Raw genomic sequence first — 8,008 nt, 5'->3', positions numbered from 1 at the left:
GTGTCTTTGCCAGGACAATGGAAACAGGACTAGAGGATTCCATTTATAGATTTATTTACTCTTCTAGTGTTTCATCTACTGGAAAGCATGGCTAAACAGTGTCTTGATATTTACTTTATCAGATTAGTACTCTCACCTTCTGGAAGATGAGTTTCTTGCCCTTAATGCCCACCTATACTTGAGCAAAAATGAGGAAAAGAAAAATAGGACTTCTATTGCTTAGTTGATTCAGGTTAAAAACTAAACATAGGAGGATATAATCTATTAAAAATCGAAAGCAACAATTGGTAAAGATGAAAATTAATCTTCAACTACTTTTTCAAACTTTGGGAGTTCATGAAAATAAAAGCCATGTTTTTTCCAGGCACTTTTTGGTTTCTCAAAGCATCTGTGCTTCAAGGAGAATTTAGTTCATATGTTTTTAATTAATTTACACTTAACTCATCAAAATGTTGACTTGTTATTCCAGCTATTTGATGTCTCAGAAATCATACACACATTTTAATATATGTTCAAAAGTCTTTCCCCCTTTTGGATAAGGCAGACATCATTAGCTAGCAGTAAACAGAACCTGGAAGAGCTTAAGTCTGATTTCAAATGAAAAACTAAATAAATTCCAAGGGGTTCAAAACTTGGCAAACTACTTTTTACTCACATGGTTACAAAATCATTAAAGTGATAAACATGAGAAATGACCAAAAGACATCAAAATCATCACAAGCATAAATAGAGTCTCTAGAATGTGAAGACATTAGTCAGGGGATTAAAGTATATATCATTTTAACTCTATGTGCCTTAAAGGAGAGAACTTCAAGGTCAGCACAAGCAGCCCGACAACAGCCAATCTGTATCAAATGTGGTGCAGAAACCAGTAGGCTAATTTTTCCATGAAAAGGGGTAAATGATATTCCACCGAAATTTTGATGACTTCATGACCTTCTTCCTTTTAAGTAAAATGTATTAAACACACATATCCCTTAAAAGCCTCCTACATGTTTACATATGTAGGCTGGAGGTAACTTTTCTTTTCCCCTAGACTGGATATGTTTTTAGACTAGAATGTTTGAGTAACATCTATCACAGATTAATGTTTGATTGTCTAGTTTTACACCTAGCTTCGAGCTTAAAGCATGAGTTAAATCTGAACCCATTCTGATGATACAGAAGCACAGACTTCTACAGCCCATCAATCCAGAAACCAGGTGTTTCTTTACTGAAGACAGGAAGGGGCTCAGAAACCGCAAACTACAGAAGGTATTCTGGGGCCAAATCCCATGCTGGGACTGAAGGAACCAATTCGTGTCTAAGAATGGACTGTAGAATGAAGCAGAGGTTCAAGATTCAGAGAAATGCTTCAATAGGAACATAAAATAGAAATGATTCAACAGGCACATGAGATAGAAGTGAATCAATAGGAACATGAAACTGGAGGAATTGGAGCAAACAAGAGTTAGGAAAATGTTCTGTGGTCCTGTGGGGCGTGGAGAGGGCAGAGACATAACTAGAGGTAGAAGAAAGGCCACTTGGGGGTAATCCTCATGATCACCAAACTGCTTGATTAGTTTGATTTGCTTTATGTACAGTGATCAGTCCATAAAGTAACAGAATTATCAGGAGCAGAAGGAAACATAGTAGTCATTTCAACCATGTTTGTAAATTCTGATCCTTCTCATTTTTATGAATATAAATGTTTGTGGCCCAGACAGGATGGGTTAACATTTTTACTAGCTATACCCTAGCTACTCTGTGAGCTGGGATGAGCAGCCATAGGATCTCTCCTTATTTCTGGTCCACCATTCTTTTGACTTCACCACATCCCAAGCTAACTGATTATTTTCTTTCTCTTCCTAACACTCCTCCTTCTCCTCCTTCTAGTTTCTTTTCTTTCTCTCTCTCTCTCTCTCTCTCTTTTTTTTTTTTTGCTTTCATTACCTCTTTCACTCCCACTCTAACTCAGAATTGAAGAGTAGAAGTGACAAAATGTCATGCCCAAAGCTCAACTGGAATTATTTTCACAGGGGTTACAGCAAAGCATGTTTGTTTTGTGAAGCTCAAGCTTATTCTCAGCATATGGGTTCAAAGCTGTGAAGCAACCTTGAACTTTGGGAGCTGTGAGTTGACAAGATGGGACAGTGTGTCAAAGAAAATAGGTTCAGAAGACTTGTAGGATGTCAGTTCTGTTTTTAAAAAGAACATTTTGGTGAATTAAGTGTAAATGAGTCAGGAAACACACGGATTTTATTTCCCTTGCCATATGCGTGGGTTTAAAAATTAATGGAAAAAAGTTCTTGGCACAACATGTTTTGAATTTTATTTGACTTTTTTCTCTTATGATCTCTGGAAGATGGAAGCTGAGGAATGATGAAGACAGTGGAATCAAAGGCAATTGTGAGTTTTACGTGATTATATAACACATGACACTTAGACTGAGCAATAAGAACCTCCAGTCTGAGAGCCTCCATCCTGAAAGCATTATACTTTTAGTGTTTGACCTAATTACATTGCTGAAAGAAATATCCTAACAGGTATTTATCTGAATTAATTGTGTGGAAATCAGGGGATGGGCTGTGAGGAATCCGTTTTATTATAGGGAGCGTGAGACTTGAGTGAAGGTATGTAATTGGGCAATTAGAATAAAAGAGATAGTGAACTGCTTTAAATTTTTAAAGCTTTCAAAAAAAAAATAAAACAATCTTCTGGGTGATCTTTCATATATAACATTGTATCTGTTTCAGACATTTTTTACCTTGTGTAGTATAGCTAGGATCTTTGTAGAATTTTGATTATTTCTATCAAGAAAAACAAAGAAATATGTCAGGATTCTCAAGTCTTTTTAATTTTTTTCTTTTTGGCCAACTCGACGGGGGGACATTTGAGAATTGTTCCATCGATATTTTGGAGTACTTGGTGAGATTATCCTGTTTGTTGTAGAAATACTTGTAATTAGCTAAATAAATCTCAAATGTTTTCTACAGGCGGTTTCTACAAACATCTCTTTTTCATGCTTGTATTAGTTCCATGATTTGCCCAGGAACTTTCAAGAGAACATGCGAGTTTAAGTAAACTGTCTCTGGTTAGTTTGTGGTTCGGCTTTTAAAAAACCCTAAAACGATTTAAATCAAACCATTTCAGACACTAGAATTGGATGAAATCACAACAAAGCTATGCTTGTAATTTTATTAAAATGATAGGTTGGTCAGGACAAAAATACACAACTCTGTCAAGCGCCAAGATGGAGTGTACTCAGAATAGCCTGCCTGTATTGATGGGGCCAGGCCGTGTCACACAGCGAGAGCACTTTACATGGCATCAGCACATCTGTCCTTAAATATGCGGATTTTTTGCATGTTGTTTCATGTATCCTAAGTAGAAGGGAAACTGGGCTACATTTCAAAATTTAAATATGGTGCATGAAAGGCTTTGTTCACATTTAATTAAATTACTGTTTATGTGCCATATGTTTAATCAGACACTGCTTCTATCCTAGATGGAGGTAATAAGTAGGAATAAGGTATAAAGCATTTTTCCCCCTTCTAAAAGGAAAAGGTACAAATTGAGATGATTTTCTAAGAAATGTCATCACAATGATAAACTCATATGGCTACTGCTGTGACACAAGCCCTTAAATGATCACTTCACGGCTCATTAACTCTCAGAACTGTAAAGATAGGTAGGACCCTCAGCTCCAGAAGACAATACTTAAATTATTTGCAAGTGCCACTTTCCTCAGGTGTGCTGCCACACTGCCTTGCCAACACTGTTTCGTTTAGAATTTCAGATCAGGTTTATTTTTAAAGTTATTAATAAAGAAATAAAGACACTCTTAATTTAAACATGTAAACTTAAATCATGAAAATGTAGATTCGATAATGTTTAATGCAACTTGAACTACAGACAAATAGACACCTTTTAGGATCTGTCTGTTCAGGGGAAATAAAATTCACGCTGCTCATATGCCAAGCGTACGTGCCTTCAGGAGAGGAAGGAAGAGCCATTTTTACCATATGAAGTGAGCATGTGTTTTTCTTACTTTTGCTGCTCTGCTGTTTTTGCCATATTTTCTGAGTTCAAGTCTCTAATCAGTTGGTGGAAGTGTAGATTTAAAGACATTTATTTTGGAAAACATGTTCTGCTAAAATTTCGTAGTAATGTAAGCCATTTAATTCTAAATTGGCAGCTGAAATGAACACTATGCTCACATAAGCAACTACTCAAGTGTTTTAGTCTAAAGCATTTTGGAACACCAAAGGCCAGGACGTTATTTTTGGGTCTGCACACTTCTGAAACTGAAAGCATCACAGTCGGGAGTTTATCTCCAATGCCACAAAATTGGAGCCTGAAGAGAACTCTTATGCACCCCTCCTATTTGCAGTACATCCCGTGTATACAAAAAGAGAGCTCCTCTCCATTCACTTTTCAGGAAAATGAGAGGAAATAGAGGAAATAGAAGAGTGCAGGTCTTGGCCTCAGCAGTTATCTTGCTGTGAGGTGTGTGGGGGTTGGGGGGTGGGAAGGATGTATTTTGTAGAGGGGACAAGTGAAGCAGTAGGGGAGACAGGCAGAGAGACCTCCCTTTGAACGAGATACACATAGTGAACCGAAATTAGGATGGGATCTCTCCTTAATTCTCTCCAAAAGGTGGGGCAAGGAAGTTACATCTACTATCCCGGTTTGCTCAATGAAAATATGTCAGGATAGTGCTAAAAAAACTTCTGAAACTATAGGGAATTAACCATTTTTTTTTTAAACATCTACCATAAACTACTCTACCAGGCCTTTTAGATAGATTTCCCATTTCACAAAATTCCTCAGGTAGGTATTGTTTGGGTGAATAATATAACGGATGAAAAAACATGCTGAGAATTTGACTAACTTGTCACTCAGGCAACAAGGTGGTAGCACCTGCATTTGTGCCAGGGAGTCTGACCCCATTTACCGTCTCTCTCTGTACCATGATCCAGATAAAATGATGCCACAAATTGTGGAGAAGCAAATCTGAGAAAGGAGAGTGAGAGGCCGTGGAAAGAGGAGTGAACGAACAAAGTTATGCTCTAGTCAGGTGGTGAATATTGCTATGCTACTCATTAGATTATATTTGACCTAAATCCTTGATGTATGGTAATGAATGCACACAGATTTTTTTTTTTTTTTTTTTTTAGACCCCCACTCCCTTTTTTTCTCAGGCTGGAGTGCAGTGGCACAATCACAGCTCACTGCAACCTCTGCCTCCCAGGTTCAAGCGATTCTCCTGCCTCAGTCTCCTGAGTGGCTGGGACTACTGGCGTGTGCCACCATGCCTGGCTAATTTTTTGTGTTTTTAGTAGAGAGGGGGTTTCACTGTGTTAGCCAGGATGGTCTTGATCTCCTGACCTGGAAATCCACCTGCCTTGGCCTCCCAAAGTGCTGGGATTACAGGTGTGAGCCACCATGCCTGGCCAATGAATGCACACAAATTTTGAAACAATATTGTCATGTTTCATAATGGCTGAAAATCTCCCATTGCCCAATAGGCATGGCACGTATTTATAGAGTCTTTTCTGTCAACTAAGTTCAACAGTTGTCCAGGTTGGACATTTTTGAGTCGTCTTCAATGTCACCCTCTCCCCGACTTGTCGTGGCTCATTTTGCCCCAGTCCCACCTGACCCTTTCCTATTTCCCCTATTTCAGTGCAGGGACCCACCAACCATTCTGTTGCACAAGCCAGGAACCTAGAATTCATCAGATTCTCCCTTTCCTTTCATGCTCAATCCTATACCCACTTCTGTCCATTTTCTCTCCAGAATATCTCTTGAATCTGTCTGCTTTTTGCCATCTTTACCATACCACCATTATCTGGACTTCCATGATAACTCTGTACTCTGACTTCTAATCCATTTTCCTCAAAGCAGGCATAAAATTCTGTTAGGAATGCAAATCTTATCTCATCAGTCTCTGCTTGAAATCCTTTAGAGACTGTTAGGATCAAGACAAAACCCCTTATTAACACTGCCTGGGAGGCTCTGCATAGGCTGGCTCATTTCTCTTTCCGTTCGCATCTCAGAGGACTTTCTCTTCCTCTCTTTGGTTCAGCCATCTTGACCTTGGACTTGCTCAGACAAGCCATGCATTTTTCTTGCCTCTTGGCCTTTGGACATGCTTTCTAGGCTGGCTTAAATGCTCTCTCCCAAATCGCTCTCTTCTCCCATGTCACTTTGAGCTTACCCTTTAGCTAGCTCAGCTGCCTCTTCTCCAGACAACATGCTATCTTTCTATACATCCTCCCTTAGAACCTGTTCTACCCCTTTAACACATCTAACACTGGTGGTGAAATTCTTGCTTTTTCTCTTAAGGTAAACTCTATGAGAGCAAAGGGAAAATCTGCCTTGTTTAGTACTTTATATACAGCACATAGCAAAGTGTCTTTAATATATTAGGTAGCTAATGCATTCTGTTGAATGATAAAATGAATGAATACTCCTCTGTCTCCTTCAATTAAAACAGAGCATGGGTCATCTTAGAACTCTGACAGCGGGTTCACTGAGGACAGCCATTATGTCTTTTTTCTTATTATCCTTAATGGCTAGCACAATTTCTGGTAGATTCTCAACAGTAAGCTTACTGAATGCACAAACTACATGTATGCTGGGGAGGCAGAATGTTGTTTCACCGTGGGAGGCCTAACTGTTTTATCTTCTAGGCAAATTAGGAAGCTCCATGACATAGCTTTAGATTAAGCAGATTCCTCTTGCATGAATCAAGAGTTCATAAGAGAAACAGAATCAATAGGAGATACGTGTGTGTATGTATCCTAAGGAATTGGCTCACAGGGTTAAGTCCCATAATATGATATCTGCAAGCTGACGATTCAGGGGAACTTATGGTGCAGTTCTAAGGCCTGAGAGCCAAAGAGTCAATGATACTGATTTCAGTCTGAATCTGAAGGCCTGAGAATCCACAGTGTCAAGAGCGGAAGACCCCTATGTCTCAGTTCAAGCAGTCAGGCAGAGAGTAAATTCAACCTTCCTCTGATTTTAGGTTCTCCACAGATTGAAGGATGTCCAGCCACACTGGAAAGTGCTACCTGGTTTACTCAGTTAAGCAATTGAAATGCTAACCTCTTAGGAAACACCCTCACAGACACATCCAAAAATAATGTTTAGCCAGATATCTGGGCATCCTGTGGCTCAGTCAAGTTGACACATAAAATTATTCATTGTATCTCTGTAGCCAAATATGCATCTCATATTATTGAATCTGAATATTTGACTTTCACTGTATGTCAGAAACCTTTCAGGATTCTAGCAGTTGAGATTCTTGTCTACTCTAAATCTTATAGATCATTTGTGATCTTACAGTTGTGAGAAAGCTCATGGAGGCAGGTCAGTGACTCCAGTAAATATCACCCATAAATTCTCTATAACATGGTTCCCATTGTCCAAATTAAAATTACTCCAGAGATGCTTGGAGGTATGTAACACTCAAAGATGTATAGATAGATAGATATGGCAGGCTTTGTAAAATGTAATAACATAACCCAAAGACTTTTAAAAAAAGTTATGGTTTAAATTTAATAAGCTTGATATATTTATTTTTACCTATCTATGAACTATTTATATATTTATGTAATTATTTTTTGGCTTGAACTTTTAAAGTGAAAGCTGTGCTCAATTAGTTATGTGTACATTCTTATTCTTCAATATCATGTCCAAAGCCAGTGTGTATTTCAGATAGCGAATACACTTAGCAATTAGCCTGACCAATGGAAGTATCCCAGTTGAAAATGTTCTACAATAAAAGATAAATTACACACAAAGATGAAGGATTGGTATGAAATGAGAGTTATGTCTTAAAGTCACGTGCCTCTTCTGTAAATTATTTGCCAAGTTGTTGGTGTTTAGAAAGTTAAAGTATATTAGATTCTGGTGGTTTGCTATGTCATCCCAAAGTTAGCATGTTCCTAAAGAAGATACACGGAGTCACTTTATTAATTAGGTGCCCTTAATTTTCTGTACCTCAGCTTGCTCTTTT

The sequence above is a fragment of the Sapajus apella genome, unplaced genomic scaffold, assembly GCF_009761245.1.
Source record: "Sapajus apella isolate SASKATOON/1434 unplaced genomic scaffold, GSC_monkey_1.0 scaffold1, whole genome shotgun sequence".
Lineage (NCBI taxonomy): Eukaryota > Metazoa > Chordata > Mammalia > Primates > Cebidae > Sapajus > Sapajus apella.
Note: the sequence above shows the minus strand (reverse complement) of the source record.